This window comes from Cryptomeria japonica, chromosome 9 (genome assembly GCF_030272615.1).
Source record: "Cryptomeria japonica chromosome 9, Sugi_1.0, whole genome shotgun sequence".
Lineage (NCBI taxonomy): Eukaryota > Viridiplantae > Streptophyta > Pinopsida > Cupressales > Cupressaceae > Cryptomeria > Cryptomeria japonica.
The window spans coordinates 638256792-638278351 of record NC_081413.1 but is presented as its reverse complement, the minus strand read 5'-3'; positions in this window follow the sequence as shown (position 1 = coordinate 638278351).

Here is a 21560-nt window from a genome sequence, read left to right as displayed (position 1 = left end):
TTACAAACATCAAGTTCTAAATCCTCTTCAACCAATTCTTCCCCAACTATCTTAGATGATTCCTCTAAAGCTTCTACTCCAATTATCATGACCACTTCATCAAACCTGTCTCCTATATCTGAGTTGTGACTCTATGATTGAGAACACTTTCTCTCCTGAAAAGGTTCATGCAGAAGATGATTGGGGATACCTTGATTTCAATCCTACTTTTTTATGGGAATACAAAATCCCCCCTAGAGAACCTAAGGTCAAAATAAAGAAAGAAGAAGAAGAACCTAAAAAGAATCCACTTTGTCTGGGCCATTGAGTAATAACTTTGTGGCGGCTTCTCAAACTTCATCTCCCTTAGTTTCTGGTCTAGAGGATTTTGATTCTTCACTTTATGAAAATCCTCCTTCTTCTTCGGAAATGAATAACCTTTATGGTCTTGGTTTTCACATCCTATCTAGGTGTGAATATAATGGAAATGGATGTGGTTCTCAAGAACAAGGGATTAAGGTTCCCCTGGAAAATAACTTTTGTGATATGACATTTGGGCTTGGTTATGATCCTTTCAAGCGTACTAAAGCCTCTAAGAGACCATGTATTAGTGTTAATGTCATTTCTACTTCTCACTCATTAAAATGTCTAGAATATATTGACTGTGGCCCTTCTTGTGTCCTTTCTTTGGATATTTTTTCTACCGATGATTCCTTAGCTGAATTTTTGGGAGCTTATGACAACCTTCCTTGTTATCACCATAACAGTAGTTTTCCCTATTGTTTAAATGTGGAAGCTTACTTTGGGAAATAAATAAATAATAATGAGATAGTTAAAGAAATTCCCCAATTAAAAGATGCTCCTCAACAAATCAATCTCCTAATCAATGACACCATTGATATCAAGATGGATCCTTTTGTTGAAGATAAAATCATCAAGATAGGGAAATGTCTTGACGAAGAAGAGAAAAAACAATATGCTGAGTTGTTACATGAATTCCTTGAGATCTTTTCTTGGATATATTTTGACATGCCAAGCGTAGATCCTATTGTTGTCTCTCTTAACATTGTCCTATTTCCTGATGCTAAACCTGTGAAGCAAAAGATTTGAAAGATTCAACCTAAAGGGGCATTACTTGTTAAAGTTGAGATTGAAAAACTATTGGATGTTGGATTCATTTTCCCTATCGATTATTCCTTATTAATTTCAAACATTGTGGTTGTGGATAAGGCTGAAAATAAGATTAGAATGTGTACAGATTTTTGTGATTTAAACAAGACCTCTTTAAAAGATGACTTTCCTCTCTCGAATATCGATATGATAGTGGACTCGGTAGCAGGTCATGCTTTATTATCCTTTATGGATGGTTTCTTGGGATATAATCAAATCTTCATTAATCCTCAAGATCAATATAAAATTGCTTTTACCACCCCTTGGCATATGTTTTGTTGCATTGTGATGCCTTTTGGATTGAAACACACAAGAACAATTTATTAGCATGCTATGACTCTTATCTTCCATGACTATATGCATAACACCTTAGAAGATTACGTTGATAACATCTTAGCTAAATCCTTTCTTCCTATAGATTATGTTAAGATCCTTCATCAAATATTTGAGAGACTTCATAAGTATAACATGCGTTTAAATCCCCAAAAATGTGTTTTTGATGTGGATAGTGGAAAACTATTAGGATTCATAGTTTCACATCATGGCATTGAGGTAGATACAAAGAAGATAGATGCTATTATTAACATGCCACCTCCTAAAAATGTCTCCCAACTAAAAAGTTGGCAAGGAAAGATCCAAGCTATTCGTAGCTTCATTTCTCAACTTGCGGATCATACCTTTCCCTTCACACAATTTCTTAAAAATAATGTTGCATTCCAATGGAATGAGGATTGTCATCAAGCATTTGAAGACCTAAAAACCTATTTGGCCAATCCTCCTATTCTTCAACCTACTAATCCTACTAAGCCTTTCCTTCTATACACCACTGCTTCCCCTCAATCTCGTGTAGCCCTATTGGCACAATGTGATAAGGATGGTAGAGAACACCCATTTTATTACATAAGCCATACTCTACTAAGTTACGAAGTCCGATATTGTGCAATAGAAAGACAGTGCCTTGCTTTAGTCTTTGAAACCCAAAAGTTGAGGCATTGTCTCTTCAATGTCGAGGTCCATATTATCATTAAATTTGATCCTCTTAAATTTCTTTTTTCCAAAATTGACCTTTTCAGATGCTTAGCTAAGTGGGTTATGATGTCGACTGAATTTGATGTTAAGTTTGTCTCACAAAAGGCAATAAAGGTGTAGGTCTCGGGGACAACTGAGAGGGGGGGGGGGGGTGAATTAGTTGTCTAATAAATTCAAACCAAAATCTTATTAACCAACTTAATGATTAATACCGGTAAGATAGTTAAATGTGGTGGTAAATAGTGTTAACAGGAAATGCTGTACCAGTAAGAATTAATGCATGAAACATAAGCACAAAGTCAACCACAACACATGACACAAATATTTGTACGTGGAAACCCTGTAAGGGGAAAAACCATGGTGGGAAACCTTAACCACAATCAGATGATACTACTGCAGATAGTAAGTGTACAAAGAGGGGTCTGCACATGCAGAAAGGCCAACAGCCTAGAGCTCACTGCTCAAACACAAATGGGAGTCACACTGACTATAGTTGGATGGTTAAATCCAATGAGAATGTACTGCACAAAATAGCATCTTCATATGTTGGATTCAGTACTGATGTAATGCTGATATGATTCTACAAAAACCTAACTTCACCTTCAAATGATGTCTTCATGTATATCTCTGCTTGATCTCACATATATCCTTCCTTAAATATTTTTTCGCATTCCACATTTGATCTTACAAATAAGATCTTACATTTATACCATACCCTAAGACCAATTTTAGCAGGTCGGCTCTACAAGATATTACAATAAAACATTTTACAAATAATACAATATCCGATGCAATAACTGATTGAACATGTCGACTTAATGCTTTTATAACAATAATAAATCATCTCCATAGCGTGCCATGCTGATCTAGAAAAGATAAACCTACCGGTGTAACCCTAGATAAACTGGACCTATTTGCCGGTAAAAGCAAATATGCAAATAAGAATATACCAATAATATTACTTCAAGGAAAAGTGTCCACATGATGTCTTCGACATTACCAAGTGTCTTCCATGTCATTGCAGGTACCGATGAACATTATATCCTACCGGTTGACCATATACCGGTGATTGTTTAAACAGTTTACTAATTGCCGGTGAATGTTGTTGGATCTCCAAAGTAGGTGTATTTAGCAGGTGTTGACATCAATGACAAAACCATACCAAAATACGAACAAAAGGGTCAAGCATTGACTAACCACTTTGTTGATGCTCCTTAACCCTTCTCCCTACCTAATCCAGAGTCCTTTCCCAATGAATACATTTTTTCCACTGAGGTTGATGAGACTTGGGAATTGTACTTTGATAGATCTAAGTGTCGTACAGGATCAGGGGCAGGGGTGGTCTTAATCTCTCCTAAAAAGAAGCCTATTCCTTTATCATATCATCTCAATTTGTTATGTACCAACAACATTGCTGAATATGAGGCTCTTATAGCTGGAATTAAAGCAGCCTTAGCATTGAATGTGAAACATCTACATATTTATGGAGATTCTCAACTAATCATAAGACAAGTGACGTGATTTTATCAAGCTAAGCAAGACAAATCATCACAATATAGAGATCTAGCTATATCCAAGTTGCAAAAAGTTCAATTCTTATACCATGGAGCCCATTCCTCGAAAAGATAATCGACATGCTGATGTGATGGCATGTGTTGCCTCTCTTGTGTCTCTAGAGGGCCCCTTGGTAGATATTAAATTCACTATTCACAACCTCACTACCCTGGCTATTGCTAATAATCTTGGTGATGTGGTGTATTGTTGCATTTTATATTCTGATGAATGGTACTTGCATATCATGAGATATTTGAGTAATGGTACCTTTCCTGACTCCACAAATAAGAATACTAGGGCTAGGATTCACGAATTGGCTGCTAGATACATTATCCTTTCTAATATTCTTTATAGGAGGGGTTATAATGGTCTTCTCCTTCGATTCCTAAACAAGGCTAAAATCCCAATTTCTCTTGAGGAAGCACATTCAAGTGCTTGTGGGGGTAATTTTGGGGGTAGATTTTTAGTTTAGAGATTGCTCGAAATGGGATATTATTGGCAAACCATGGAAAAGGATTCCTTTGCGTTTGTTAAAAAATGTCATCGGTGTCAGCAACATAGCTATTTGATCCATGCCCCTACTCAAGAAATTCAATCTCAAGTTGCGTCTTGGCCCTTTTCTACATGGGGCTTGGATCTCATTGGTAAAATATCTCCTCCTTCATCTCAAGGACATACCTTCATGATAACTACAACTGATTACTTTATGAAGTGGCTAGAAGCCATTCCTCTTCGATCCACTACCGCTGAAGTAATTTGTCAATTCATTTTGGAAAACATTATTTCCCAATTCGGGATACCTTCCGCCTTAGTTTTGGATAATGGAACGTCATTCAAAAATAAGGATGTGAAGAAGTTTCTCAAAAAATATCATATTCAACATAAATTTTCTACACCTCATTATCCTCAATCAAATGGTCAAGTCGAGTCTTCTAATAGGATAATTGAACAAATGATTCGAAAGACTGTAAACAAGCATGGTAAGGATTGGCATACTCAATTAACGTATGCTCTTTGGGCCTATCACATGATTGTATGTGTTGCTATAGGTTGTACTCTTTATAATCTTGTTTATGGTGTTGATGTTATTATGCCTTTACAGTTAGAAATTCCTTCTTTGAGAGTTTCTCTTAGGGGTATAGTGGATGATGATTCCTATAGAGAGAAAAGACTTCAACAACTTGAGATGCTTGATGAATAGTGTATAAATGCCCTCTAGCATACTCAAGCATATCATAAAATTTTGCAATGAAGCTACAATGATAAGGTTATTCAATGTTCCTTCTCAGTAGGTAATTTATTCCTTTACGAGAATAAATGTAATGTGAATGCCTTGCCTGAGGAGAAAGGAAAATTCAGCCCTAATTGGCGTTGACCATACATTTTTTTCGAAGGCTATGGATAAATGATGTTATATTGTTTTTTCTATATTACTTCATTCTTGACAAGCATGTTTCATTACTTTATTGTTTGTCTTGGATTCTTGTATGTAAATTGTAATAAATTCACATTTCATATGTGCTAGCATGTTATACAATTTCTTATGCGTTAAGTAAAATTATATCATGTTGTGTTTAATTAGAGTTAATTAAATCACATTACCCCTATAGTTCTTAGGCTTAATACATTCTTCTTTTTCATCGTCAAAGTAGCATTTAATTAAATCACACATGTATCAATTTAATCATGAAGCATTGAGAAATCAATCACATGGAAATTAAATTAGACATATATGTTCATCACTAAATATGTTACTTCTAATCTAAGCAATGCATATATTGCTTAAGCATTAAAATAACATATCCATGAGTATCATAATATATACATCAATACAACAAGATCATCTCCTATCCCTAGGACTAGTAGCTGGAGGATGGTGGCTAGATGCCCCCTCCTGATCTAGCCATGGGGGTGGCCCTATGGGGGTATATCATGATATGGACCACGAGTGGCTTCACGAGGAGCTTCTGTGATCCCTCTCCATCATAATCCCATGGTATGTGCCTGCCTTTGTCTGTGACCCTGCTAGGTCACACTCTATCTATCATAATCTCTCTCGTAGGACCTCCATCTCCATCCGAATAGGGGAGAAAAGGTCCTCATGTTTTCTTGCACTCCTCTGGGATCTGTGTGCTATCTATGAAGAACTAGGAATGTGTGCAGTCACGATGAGGTCTATCATTGCATTCTGAATAAGAGAACGCCACTCTTGGACAGTAGCTACAAGAAAGAGAGAAATTTTTATCACTAACATTCTATATCATCAAATCTAAACAATTAAGATACATAAATTAATCAATAACAAGATACCTTACCTGGATCTCCCTCTCACCAGTAGGGATCGTGGAAAGAGACCACCTAAGACTGGGACCTGCTAGGCTCTCTGTGCTCATACTATCTTTGTATAGTGGGTATGGGCTAATGGGGACAAGGAATAGGATCCCTTATAGGGTCCTTCTCCACCTATAAGGGGAGGCTCGGTGGGTCTAGGGCTATGGTGTCCTCCCTGGAATGATGAGGAACTGCATCTGACTCATTCTCCTCCTCAATCTCCTCCTCCTCCTCCTTATCCTCCTATTCCTCCTCCTCATCCTCTTCCTCATCATTTTCTTCCTCCTCCTCCACCTCCTCCTCCTTATCCTCCTCTTCCTCCTCCTCATCCTCTTCCTCATCATTTTATTCCTCCTCCTCCACCTCCTCCTCCTCCTCTTCATCCTCCTCATCATCTCCATTCTGATCTCCCTCTTTGGTGTCAAGATAATCTCCATCTCCACTTCCCTCTTTCTCTCTTGTGTCGTCAACTTGATCACCTGAACCCTCCTTGGATGTATCAAATCCCTCTCTATCGCCAGTCTGTCTCCATGGTCTAGGGTTCCCTCCAAGGAAGCCTGGTGGGAAGATGGCTCTAGGGTATGTCCTTCCCCACCGTGTGATGTATTATCATTGTGCACCTGAATCATCTCTGTAGTCTGTCACAATATCTTGATCCAACCCGTCTGAATCCATGATGTTGATCTCATCACTGGTACGCCTAGGAATGACTCCTAGCCTCGACATCATGCATGAGTGTCGTATGTACACAGGCACATCAGTAGGAACACACTTCTTGAACTTGAACTATCGCCAGACTTGATTGAAGTAGAAGGGAACAACTATGTGGCTATATTGCCCCTTTAGTAGATGATTCCTCTGCATGCTGAACAACTACCTATGTATCCTTGCCCACATGCGTACATCCTAAGGTAGGGTCTCCATATGACTCCGCCTGTTGTCAATCTATCTAAGCTCCACCTCCAATGCAGGAGATCACCAAATCGCCACTCACAAGTAAGTGGATAAGAAAATACCCTAGGCTACTCTAGGATTAAGTCTATAGGGGCTTTAGTAGGCCTAGTATAGGTAATATGCTCGAACATCCACCCCTGTAGTAGCATGCATGTCATCAGGTTGCACCCCTGCCTAGATACATACTCCCCAAGGTTGTGATAGAGATGTACAAGCATGCTCTGACCCCAAGAGTATACTATATTATGTCTCTCCATCGCTCAAATAGTGTAGATGAGTCCTCCATGCATGTGTGTGTCATGCTGATTAGGGCACACAACTAATGCAAGGGTCGCGATTATGAGTCACCTCACTAATGGAACCTCATCGGTAGGGTGTTGGAGCTAGCTGACCATGATACGACCCCTTGTCTCACCGAACATCACTCTCGCCACAACATACACCTGCTCTCTCCTATAATCCTCATCAGTATGGTCAGATCAATATCTCATGGTCTCCCCCTGATAGGAAGGAACAAGATGCGGTATACTGCATCCTCGAGGGTGACTGTTGTCTCCCCCACAGGTAACAAGAACATCGAGGTGTCTACATCCCACCTCTCCATCAATGACATCAACATTGCAAAATGGAATTTGATGGTTAGCATGGTCATCACATACAACAAGCCCACTGTATGCAAAAACTCCCTCTCCCCCACTATTAGCCTTGGGATCTACTCCCGAAGGAGAGATTGGTAGTATTCTCATGGATGTATGGTAGTGTCTACAAAAAGTGAAACATCCTATCATCAGTAATCAATCATCATCATCATCTAATCAAAACATTCATTCTATCTATTCTAACATTCAATCGTTTGATCCTGTGTCACCACTGGTCACCCCAGATAGAGACTAGGGCGCCCTGAGTGGACCAGAGTGCCCTACCGAGACCAAGGTGCCCAGGTGGGACCATGGTGCCCTAGGAGGACCAAGGCACCCCCTTGGGACCAAGGCACCCTAGGGGGACCAGGGCGCCCTAAGACCTCAAGGTGCCCGAAGAGGTGGCACGGACCCAGTCTTGGCAATGACATCACCATCCCTAAATCTATGAAATTATGAAAAAGTCAAAAGAGGGTCAATGGAAGGTTAACTCACCTCACCAAGTGGTCGGTCGACGAGTACGAACTGGCGTAGGATCTCCATCCTTGTTGGTTTCTTAGGTTAGTGTTAAGGCATGATGGCTAATATATGGGTTTCTCTATAGTGAATGGTGCCAAAAAGTCAACAAGTGACAAATGCAGGTGTCACTTTCATATTTATGCGTTATGAACTTTTTCACTTTATGTTTTAAAGTTAAAAACCTAATTTCTACACTTTTTCTTCAATCTATCATATCTTGAGCTAGGAAGCTCTGATTCTGGCACTGTCAGTGGCATTGGAATTATGAGTTCACCCTCTTGCTCTGCATTAGTTCCATAATATGCTTGGATGAGTAATCAAGCCTTGTTGCAAACTTTCTTTGTCAAAATCTTTATCACAATTCATTATGGTAAACATGATACTTTATTTCACCTCACTAATAAGCAAGCCAAAATAGGGGGCATATAGCTACTCGTCAATCTCATCACCTTCCTTAGTAAGAATTAGGTGATTTTGTGATCTAACCTGTGGTTTTGTAGGGTGTGGTTCCTAACTGTGTACTACAGATACCGTTGGGGGTTTCGTCTGACAATTTATGGCTATATCCTTTTTCAAAATATGTTTACTTTTTTGTACTTTAGCTTGCACATGCAAATAGTGTCATATGACTACTAAAGTGGGGGCTAAATGTAGTGTCTTAAATTATACACCCTTGCTAAGGTGGTGCAATTTCACACTTAGGTTAGCACCCGCCTTAGTGTGTCTTGCATCTTGCATTTCTAATTCCCCTTTAAGAATTTAATTAATTAATTTAATTAAATCTAAAGTCATGTTTCATCACTTTACATGTTATAAATTTGGGCCCTTTACCCTAAGCATGCCCCTTTTCATCTTATTATATCAATGAACCATTTAATAATAAACCCTAATTATGTCTTATTTTGACCGTTTAGGCCCGATTTTGCATACCAAAACATCTTGAAATCAGCTGTAACTTTGGGGTGTGCTCTAATATCATCATATCTAACAGCCCCAAAAATTTGGTGAAAAGTTGGTCGGATTGTGGCAGGAATGTACATGGTCCTCGAATTTTTCCCCAAAAGTTTAGGAGTACAATCCTATGATATAACAATGCTTAACCCCAAAAGATCGGTGGGAAATTCAAATCCTAGGTTGGCCTAAACACGAAATTAAGATCTAGGGTTTCATACTTAAGATCTCTCTTTCTTCATTTGAAGGGGTCTTCTTCTAAGAATCTAAGAGTAGGTTTTTTGAGCATAAAGAGCCTTCTTTGTAGTGAAAGAGTAGATCTTTTAAGTCTTCAACAACATTCAACATTCATCCATCAAATAGTCATCAAACGTCATTTTATCAATTGAGGTCTTTTGAAGATGTAGAAGAACAATAGGAGATCACTGACTGATGATTGGCTTGTACCTCTCCCTTGGGGTTGGGTATGGTTTCATGTTGTTTTCTTGTCTTTGCATAAGCTTCATTTTGATTCAGATTCATGCTTTAGATAACTTTGCATCATGGATTTAGAGCATTTACTTTGTCAATTATAAGCAATTAGGGTTTACTCTTTAGGTATGCTCTAGATTGCTTGCTATCATTTTAGGATCTTGCATGCACACAAGGTTCTGGCACACACCTTTTTAGTACATCATCGACTATTTATGGAGGTGGAAATCACCAACACAAGGGTTTGTTTAAGGAAAAACCCTATATAACTACCCGAAACCTTGTTTTTGAGCTTCAGGTATAGGTTTGGATCTAAGTGTAGCTGGAAGTTTCTGGATCAGAAGAGAACACAGAGATAGTTTTTGGTTGTACATCTCAGCAAAAACCCTAAGGATAGGGGTGTGGTACCCTGGTTCTACCCAGGATAGTGGTGTGGATCCATGGTCCTTCCCTCTATTAGCAAGATTTGGTAGAATGATGTCTTGCAGGCTTTAGAACCCATCCTATCAGTTGCAGCTCCAGACTTGCAAAATCAGAACAATGGCATGGCACCCTAGTCTTGAACATTTCTGCTATGATTTTAGACATAGGTGCACCTCTGATTTTTTCTTCTAATATATACTTTTCAACAATAAATCAGTTGTCCTTTGATTTGAATTCTCTAATTAGGGTTTGCTTGCTTACTTGCATTCTAGGTTAGATTGCATTTTTGCATCATTCCTCTCTCTCATTTATAGCAAGGGAATAGAAACCCTAAGAAGTGATCCTTGACTCTCTCTTCCATGCAAGAAGTAGCCCAAAGTGTGTCACCTCCCTAGGCTCTTTCATATTCTATGAGTGTGTATGAGAGTGGGAATAGAGTTTTCAAGCTTAGTCTCACTTTTTCCCCTACACACTTTCTATTGGGAATATTGGATGTACTTCTTCATTTAGGTCGTCCTCAATGATAACATATATATTGATTGGGTAGAATTGATTGCAAACAGGCTACATGAGGGTTTGAGTTGCATGATATATTTCTAGGCAGGATGGTGTTTGAACTGAAGGGGAATATTCATAAAAGTTTGGCAGATGAAGCCATGCAGTTGATAAGCACTTATGGCAGCTACTTCATACAATTTACCAGGTTCACTTACCCAAGGGTAGGAGGTTTTGAAGGAGAACCTTATAAACTACCTAGGTATGCCTTCGACAGGAAGATTTTGATAGAAATATGCAGATAGATAACTTACATTGATATGAAGTATAGAGCTAAACATCAGTCAGGTGTCTCCTTTCCTATTTAATTGACATATTTCATATGTAATAGTGTCTGTGATGCTTTAAATTTAGAATTAGAGTTTAAAAAGTTGAATTTTCAATTGTATGGACCTCGAGTTAATTTTCATGTGAAGGGATTTGCTGCTGCACATCTAAAATTGAGAAAAGATTTCACTCATGTGCCAAATATTGAGGACTTTTGGGATGACTATTGTGATGAATTTGAAATTAGGAAGAGGGCAAATCAAAGGTTTACTTTACAACAAGTCAGGGTTTATGATCTAAAAATGAATGTTGCTAATGTTGAAGATGATGATAGTGAAATGATTGATCCCCAATTTATAGATAGTAGACAGAAAGGAGTGATTCCAGAGGTGGACTGGGATAAATATTAAGAGGATAAGATCCAAGAAAGGACATTTCTAGTCATTAGAAGGACTGAAAAATGGTTAAGGGAGCGAAGAATGGGGAGAATTTCAAGAAAAAGCCCAACTTCACCCTCTGAGGTTCTAGTAGCTAACTCTCTTGTCACACCTTGTGTTGCAGGTTCCTCAAAAATACAGGTCAAGACTGAATAGGCAGCAAGGCCTGTAGTGTCCACCCTTGATTTGACTTATTTTTACTAGAGTTGACTTTTATATTATGCTTGATAGACTTATCTAGACTATATTTTGATGATTTGGATGATGATTACTCATGTGCTTCAATGACTTATGATTGATGTTAGATGCTATTGGACATATGCTATTTTGATTATCTATATGGATGTGATTTTATATGCTCACTATGTGATGGATTATTGATAGATTAGATTTATCATGGTTCTGATGATGATTATGATTATGCTAACCCTACTTCATGATTACATATGACGAGATGTTTATGAGATGTGTTTGACTATTGTTTGACTATCTTCATGATAGAGATGATTCCACATCACTCATTGTGAGTGGGATGTGTCATCGCGATTCTCTATCACTTGCTTGTTCTATATGTGTATATGTATATGTGGTATTGTCATTTTGTGGTTGCAGGATTTTGCAGGTACTAGACATCGACTCCACCTGGCTTCATAGCTCTGAGTGTGTCTTTAGCTCCAATGGCTTATGTGGTTCAGAGATGGCATGAGTTCCGCTCACCTACTCTAGGTCTAAGTTGTTCACTATGAGTAGTCAGCATCTTGGCATAATTTGCCATGTCAATTAGTAAGCTTGGTTTTTTGGTATTATGAGTTTAGCTTATGCCTATTGATTTACTTGTTTATGTTAGAGTAATTGTGTGGCTCTTGATGTGTAGTTGTATATTTGGTAATGTTTATTTTAATACATTTAATTTACAAGTTTTGAATATATAACTATTTGATATTTATATTTATTTGATAATTAACGTTTATTGATTTTATGATTATTTAATATTTGATAAGCCTTATTGTTGTTTAATATTTATTTAATATTTGTGATTTAACCTTTAATGATATTTGATTATTTAATTATTTATTTGACCTTCTATGGTTTGATATTTATTTGATATCTTACATTTATTTAGTTCTTTAATTTATTTTATTAGCTTTTGGGTTATTTGATTTTAATCTCCATTTGGATTATTTATTTACAACTTATGTTTATTTAATAGTTTAACTTTTATTCCTAAGTGGGTTGTATGAACACATTAAATTAAATAAAAATAAAACATTCCCACTTAGCTGGATAAGAATATTTTATTTACTTTACCTACCCTTCACTCTCAATGGTTAAATTCAAAATGGGTGAATAAATTATATTATATGGTGGGTTGGTAAAATATACTCCAAAATGGAATATTTTGATTGGTTGAGATTGAGGCTAGGGTTTTGGATTATTGTTGCTTTTTATTTTCATTCCCATGCATTTTTTTCAGGTTGGTTGGCTCTTCTCTAGAAATTTCTCCAGCAAGCTTTCTTCCTTGGTTATGGTTTTCTTCTCTCTTGGTTTTGGTTGGAGCTTAGATTAGATTTGGTTTGGCTTGTGGGAGCTCTTCTTCAGCTTTAATCCATTACTTCAAGTTTCAGGTTGGAGTTCTTCTCTTTGCATCTTGGCTTTCAATGGCTTCTCTGTGTATGCATTGTGTCTACATTGTTTTGGGTCTGGGTTGAAATATTACTTTACTCTATAGTTTTATTATTGTTGAAGGTTAATATTTGGGAGGGAAAACTTTATGTTATGAGAGTTTTTATATAGTTGTCGAGAGATATATATATTTGTGTTTTTATTGTGTATGGCATTTCATGGCTTTGTGATAATTGTTGTGAAGATCTTTGGTTGATTAATCCTTGTTTGGATGAGAGTAGTCTGGTTTTCCCTTTGTGAGTCCTTCAGTTGTGATTGTGTTTGGGATTGTCTTCATTGGAATCTCTATGAGTTTTGCAGTGGTTCTGTTTGTTTTATGCCATGAAAACATTTGATTAAATCTTCATTTATAGTCTAAGATATTTTGGTGTGTTTATACCTATGTATTCCTTGTTTCTGGGAGTCTCTTTCCATATATTTTTGAGCCCTTTTGTAATGTTTGGATTTTAATATTTTACCCAAATGTTTTCTAAGTTTTCTGTAAGTCTTGTGCAAAAGTGTTGTTCTGTATTGCATTTGCGCTACTCTACGCAGCATAAGCACTATCTCAGGATACATATGTGTGATTCTAGAAACATAAGCATTGTTCTTCTTAATAGAAGTGTTGTTCTTCGTGACAAAAGCGTTGTCCTTTTTGGCAGAAGCGTTGTCCTACGGGGCAAAAGCGCTAACCTATATGTGTTTTGTGTTTTTTCAGTTTTGGTCATTTTTGAGGTATTTTCCCGAATTGATTTTTGTACTAGAGGCTTTATTTGAGGTCTGTTAATTTTTCCCAGTTTTGGGTTTTATCAGTTTTTGATGCATTTTGATGGTTTTGAGTATATTTTTTTCTCTATGCATTGTGAATATTTTAGACTCTCTTCCATGTGGCTAGGCCATGGATGATTGAGATGATTACTATGTTGTTTTGGACCAGCAAGTGAGTAGGCCTTGCTATGATGTTATCTTTTATTTGATGGCAACATTTAATGGCTCGATATGCCCTTTGTTTATTGCTAGCCAAGAGGCTCATTTTGCTATATTGATGTTGTTGTAGCCTTGTTTATGTTGTAAGAGTATGTGTGGAAGTTGTTGGCTACATTGAGTATTATTTTCATGTAATTATGTTGGTAGAGCCTCTTGTGATTTATTGTTGGGCCATGTTAGGAGCAGTGGTCTTCCTTGTGATGACCAGGGTCTGGAGAGATAGGCTTGCATGAAGTTCCTTGTAAGGATGCATGAATTCTGGACCACCAGGGCACATTGGAGTTTTTTTGTGCTTTGTAAATAAGTGATAACCTAATAATTGATGGGTTGGGTAGTTAGATTAATTAAATAAGATGATAAATTGGTTTGTGCCTCATGACTTAGTCCTAGGGAGGATGCTTTAGGATAAGCATGAGAAGGTCGTGAGGATGGTAAGCTAATCTCGCTTAGTCTCTCATACGTTGAGATGGCTCCACATGTCCATCAGACTAGTGCCTTGTGTTATTATGTTATTATGTTATGAGGATGGCATGTGATGACACTCCACTCCTACATGTGTTTCCCTTATGATTTATGATTATGCTTATTAGATGTGTTTATGTCTTGATGAGTTTTACGCCTCTGGGAGTTCATTCTTGTTGTATGTGTGAGTTATTGCTTGAGAGTCCTTGTGTAGTTAGTCTCCTTGGTTATAGGTGCCAGCCTAGGTTTAGAGTATGTGTTGGGACCTTGTGTCATCTCCTAGCACGGGGGCTGGTTCCATTGGTTCCACATGGTCGGGAGGCTGGTGCTTTTTAGCCATTGGGATTTTCTCTTGGATTATTATTGCGTGGATGTGGATTCTTCTTCATGATGTACTATGGATGTACCTTGCAACAAATTTATGTAATGGATAAGATATAATGCATGTAATGTAACATTATTGTATATAGTAGATGTATTCTTGTAGTAGAAAGAGCTATGCTCATGATGTATTTAATGTACTCATATTTTGTAAGATGAATTTTAGTTGGAAATTGGAATTTAGGCATATTGTATTTGTACTATTGTAGAGATGTGATCTTATGAATCATGGAAATAAGTGGATTATAGTTGGAATAGAATGGAATTTCATTATGGATTAGTTTTATTATTTCATGGAATGTCTAGAGGCTTGTTAGAATGTTAAATAATCTTGAAAGAGGAATATTCGTAGATTAATAAGTGAATATGTTAGAAAATGTTAATTGGATCTAGTAAATAGGAATGATTCACATAGATGCATTGGTAAAAAAGGAAATTATGCATATCATGAGGAATAAGTAATGTTGTAGGTTGCATATCTCATGGTTAAAGAATTAGAATATGATGCATTAATGAAGGTGAAATATACCTATCGTGTGTGTAGTATGTTATGGTGGAAATGAATTAAGTAATGATGTTAAAGTACCCTAGAGAAATATTATTGATGTTGTGTTATTTCCACTTGTGTTATTTGATGAAATGAGCAATGATGTATGTTTATATTGGTTAATTGGTTAAGGTATGTAAATAGATGGATATGTTATATGTTGCATTGGTTGTTATTAGATGTTAATTAAATTTTTTTTATCTCCATTTGTATATTATTGTTTAGTTTCTTTAGGATATTTTGGCGGGCATTACTGTTGGCATCTGATGAAGCGGTGACAATGTATGTTGTCATTGATGTCAATAAGTGCTCAAGCACGTGTACCGGTATGCACTGGTATGAAGATTGGAAGCGATTATGGTCAACTAGGATGAAGTGGACCAGTGTCAGGGTTCACTAATTGTGACTACCGATTGGTAGTCTCTGTTTAGCTCTAGGGTTTCTGATTTGGCTTGTGTGGTGCAACCGATGGTGTTTTGTGAACAATAAGGATAAGGATCAGGATGCCATGTCAGCTAGGTGCATGTGAAGGATTTCCTTGAGGATCTTGTGTGTGAAGATTGAATGCATTGAATGCCTACCTCAGGAATGAGCGATGTTGTGAGAGGTGTGAAGAGCGCGTGATGGACTGTTTTCCAGATACGGTGAAGATTGGACAATGCAGAATGAATTAAGATCTATTTCAAATTATTTCATTCTATTCAATGGATTTAATGGTCAGGATTGGACTGCTTGAAATTAAAAACCTAAAATATTTAGGGTTTAGGGTTTATGCTACCAACCTAATTGTTGTCTATAAGGTTGATGAGTTTTGTTATTGTAAGGGTTGGTAAAAGTTGTGTTTGTGTTCACATGTTTTGATACTTGCCATACTAGAGTAAGGAATTTGTAGAATGTGATTGCAGAAGAGAGGAACTGAAAAGGATCTGCATTAGCAAGAAGTGTTGTTATCAAATCAAAATTTTACTTGTTGTCTTCTAACCATTTCAACAGAAGATAAATGCCTTGAATGGGTAGCTTTAATAGGTTTTGTGGTAAATCCTCTAACTAGGTGGCTCGAGTTCACTGAGTTATTTAAGTCCTCTAGCGAGGTAACTCTTTACAGGGTTTCAACCTTTAATAGGGTATATAGCCATCCCTTAACCGGATGATCCCTAACAAGATCGACTCCTAACAAAACCTTTATTATAAAATTCTTTATTCGAATTAGGCTCCTTATAGAGAGGACTTCAAAAGAGTTCATAAACAAGCTTGTGGGTATTCATCCCCACCGTGGTTTTTCCCATTTGGGTTTCCATGTGAAAAATCTGTGTGTTATGGGTTGTGACTTTTTCATGTGATGATTGTGTGTTTCTGATTAAGTTAGATATGCATGTAGTGTTAAATGGCAGTGGTATTGTTGATACAACTCATGCATGATTATATCAGTGAAGTAGTCATCAAGATTTAAAAACTGTTAAATGTTTTCGGAAGTACTTTTGTTTAACCGGTTTAGCTGTCTGAAGTATCCGTGTTTGACTGGTATAGCCATGGTTAAGTTCAGTGGTGAAGGCAACCAATCAGCTATGTTTTAATATGATAAAGTGTTGAGAAGTTTTTGTATGTACTGACTCACCCCCCTCCTCTCAGTACCGGTTAGGACCTTAGTAGCTCATCATTATTCATCAATTGGTATCAAAGCACATCTAGGTCCTTAGTGATATAAGCTTAACCACTTGAGGCAAAAGGTCCTATTGTGATGATGAGGAGGGAAGGTCCTAAGTTCAACAGGGACAACTTTACAATATGGAAGGATAGGATGAAGATATATATTAGAAGTTTGGGTGCACAACACTGGAGCTATGTTGAGAATTCCTATGTAATCCCCACTGGCACTCTAATCGATGATCAGAAAAGAGAGATACAAGAAAATGGGCAAGTCATGGAAGCCCTTATTAGCACCTTTTCTAATATATATTTCATTGATGTACAAGATAAGGACAATCCAAAAGAAGTATGGGACAAACTGGAATCCATCTATGGCGGTGATGAACATGTCAAGCAAGCTAAGGAAGAAAGCCTTAGAGGAAAGTTTGAAGATATGAGGATGGTTGAAGGAAAGACCATTCAGTAGTATGGCATAAGAATCAAGACAATGGTTGGAGAAATCAAGAGCACTAGTGGAACAATTTATGATACCACTATTATCAGTAAAGTTCTAAGATCACTTTTATCATTCTATGCAATTAGGGTTGTCGCTATTCAATAGCTAAGGTCTATCGACAAAAGGTATCCTTAGACTCTATTATTGCAAAGTTGACTGCATATGAATTGAATAGCTATGATGGTAGTGTTCAGAAGACCGAGTCTGCCTTTAGAGCATTTGCTTCCTCTGTATTGACCAGGAAAGGAAAAGAGGTCAGTACCAGTTACGAGTCCAAGCCAAGTAGAGATATGGATGATGAGGAGATTCTGATGGATTTTGAAGCTCTTCTTGCTAAGAGACTTCCGAAAGGCATCGGTAAATACAGAGGTAAGCTTCCTCTAAAGTGTTTTTCCTGCAATAAGATAGGACATATAGCTGTTAACTATCCTAATAATAACAATAAAGATAAACCAAAAAGGTTTAGAAAGTATAAAGGAGGAGGTAGGAGAAATTGTCTTGTTGCAGTGGATTAAGGTGTTACCAATGAAGAATCTGAGGATGAAGAGAGTGAGAAAATAGTGTTTGTAGCTATTAAGAAAGAGGTGTCTAACTAGAAAGCCCTTGTCTCTCACATTAATAACTCTAATGAGTGGATCATTGATAGTGGGTGTTCTCACCACATGACTGGTTACTGAAGAAAATTTCTAACTTTGGAAGAATATGATGGAGGTGTTTTCTGGTTTGGCAACGAAGCACCTTGCATGGTGAAAGGAAAAGGATCCATCTCACTGAATGGAAAGAGCAGTGCACATGATGTCTACTGGGTGGAAGGCCTTAAGCACAACCTTTTGAGTGTTGCTCAGCTAAACAACAAAGGACTCATTCTAGAGTTCAAAGGTGGAGTCTCCAAAATAATTGGAAAGAGTGGTGAACTTATTGCCACCGATAAGCAAACCTATTTCAGGTCAATGCCAAGATTAGTTAGTTCCCGATGGAAAAATTTGATGACAGATGGATATGGCATAAGAGACTTTGTCATATGAATTTTAACAATATTGTAAAGGCTATTAAGATCAATGCAGTAAGAGGATTGCCTTTGCTGAACAAATCAGAGAATGTCGTGTGTAGAGAGTGTCAACTCAGAAAGATGTCTTCCTCAACATTCAAAGGTAAGTCTTTTTAAGTAGAGAAATTACTTGATCTTGTGCACATCAATCTATGTGGTCCGATGAAAACTAGAAGAATTCAGGGAGATTAGTACTTCATGATTCTTATTGATGATTTCTCAAGAGTGATGTGAGTCACATTCTTGAAAGGCAAGTCTAAGGCATTTGGAAAGTTCAAAGCCTTTAGAGCATTAGCTGAGAAGGAGAGTAACAGAAGAATAAAATGCCTTAGAACTGATCAAGGAGGTGAATTCACTTCTAATGAATTCAACAAGTACTATGAAGAAAAAGGCATCAAGAGGCAATTGCCTCCCCCAAGGACACCACAACAGAATGACATAGTAGAGAGGAATAACATGACTGTAGTGGAAGCGGCCATAACTATGTTGATTCAAGGAAATGTCACTCACACATTTTGGAGAAAAGTGGTGAACACTGCAATCTATACCATGAACCGGGTACTCATTAAGAAAGGTAAAGACAAAACCCCCTATGAGTACTAGAATGGAAGAACCCCCAATGTGAGTTATTTCAAAGTTCTTGGGAGTAAATCCTATATCAAGAGAGGTGAGTATCTGAGTAAGTTTTATGCTAAGTCTGATGAAGGAATATTTTTAGGATATTCCACTAAAAGAAAACCTCTCAAGTGCTGCAACAGAAGGACCCAGAAGATTGTTGAGAGTATCAATGTCAAGGTTGATGAATCCCCTTAGAAGGTTGAGGAAACCGACAGCAAGGAAATGAAAGATGAAACGGGTTTAGCCTTCTGGGAACCAGTTAAGAAAGAAACAAGTGACAAACACTGCAAAGACCTCAGTGTTTCTATATCGGTAGAAGCTTCAGTGGGTAAAGAAGAAGATGAAGTGGAAAAAGAAGAGGAAAAGCAAGTAGAACCTGCTACGGTCATTCTTAGGTATGTAAGACTGCATCATCATCTGAAGCAGATCATAGGAGATAAAGATGTAGGAATACTTACAAGGAGAAAGGTGAAAGAAAACTCTTGCATGATTTTAGAATTTGAGCCTAAGACCACTAGAGAGGCACTTATCGATGAAGACTGGATAAAGGCAATGGAGGAGGAGTTGGACTAGATAGAGAAGAATGCAACCTGGTCCTTAGTACCCATACCAGAACACAAGAATGTCATTGGTACCAAATGGGTCTTCAAGAATAAATTGAATGAAGAAGGCACAGTAGTAAGGAACAAGGCAAGACTTGTATGCAAGGGATATGCTCAGGAAGAAGAAGACAACTATGGAGAAACCTTTTCTCCAGAGGCTAGACTAGAAGGTGTCGAAATGCTACTTGCATTTGTAGAATTCAGGGATTTAAGGTATACTAGATGGATATGAATTCTGCATTATTGAATGGAATCCTAGAAGAAGAAGTGTATATTGAGCAACTAGATGGGTTTGCTTTTTCAGAAGATAGTAACATGGTGTGTAGATTACACAAGGCCCTATATGGATTGAAACAAACACTAAGGGCATGGTATGAATGGTTACACTCTCATCTTGTGAAGATAGAATTTTAGAGAACAAGTGAGGACAACAACATCTACCTGAAATCTGAAGGTGATTAGATACTGATCTATGAAGTATTTGTAGATGACATAATCTTTGGAGGAGATGATGAAATGAGTCATGCATTTGCAGATGAAATGAAGAAAGAGTTTGAGATGTCTCTGATTGAAGAGATAAATTTCTTCATTGGTCTATAGATTCAATAGATAAAGGAGGGTCTCTTCATTACCCAGTCCAAGTATATCAAAGAGGTATTGAAGATCTTTGGCATGGAGGAGAGAAAATCAGTTGGAACACCGATGGTGACTGGATACAAACTAACAAAGGCTGATGATACAGCATTGGTGGATGAGAAGGAGTAGCGATCGATGATCGGTAAGCTGCATTATGTGGTGCATAGTAGACCAAATATTGCTCATGTAGTGGGCATAGTAGCCCATTTTCAGAAGAGTCCAAGAGAATCCCACTTGGTAGCGGTAAAGAGGACTCTTAGATACCTGAAAGGGACAGTTGATTATGGATTGTGGTATCCATACAATGGTGACTTTGATCTCAAAGTGTTTACCAATGCAGATTAGGTAGGTAATGTGGATGACCGGAAGAGCACAACCAGTGGAGCATTCTTCCTTGGTGGAAGACTAGTCTCATGGACGAGAAAGAAGCAGAGCTATATTTCCTAGTCTACAACTGAAGAGGAGTATGTGGCAGCATTCATGAATTGCACTCAGGCAATCTAGATGAAGCATGTACTGAATGGTTTCAAAGTGACTATATCTGAACCGCTGAGTATTTTCTGTGATAGTACTAGTGCAATTAATATTTCCAAAAATCTAGTATTGTATGCTAGGACCAGGCACATTGAACTCAAGTATCACTTCTTGAGAGAAAAGGTTCAGAATAAAGAGGTTGTATTAGAACATGTTTCTAGTAAGGAGCAGCTAGCAAACATATTCACTAAGCCCTTACCGAAGACTACATTTACCTATTTGAGAGGTGAATTAGGGGTTCTACCCCTTCATGAAGTAAACTAAAGTTGTGTGATCCACATCAGTTAGGTACTACCATGTCACATCTTACAAGATTGATGTGTTGAAGGATGCTACTCCATAGGGGGAGTAGCATAGTGGAGCTTGAAAGCTTGTGCCTCCACTTTGGCATTGTTGTCAAAGGGGGAGAAGATATCTGATGATGAAGACATATGGGGGAGAAGATATATGACAGAGTGCACACTGACCAGTCCAGATGGTGGTGGTGGTGATCATTTCAAATTTAACCAGTATATGTTATTGAGCAATGATACACTGAGTATTGCCATCAATGCTAAAGGGGGAGATTGTTGGCATATGATGAAGCGGTGACAATGTATGTTGTCATTGATGTCAATAAGTGCTCAAGTAGGTGTACCGGTAAGCACCCGTATGACGATTGG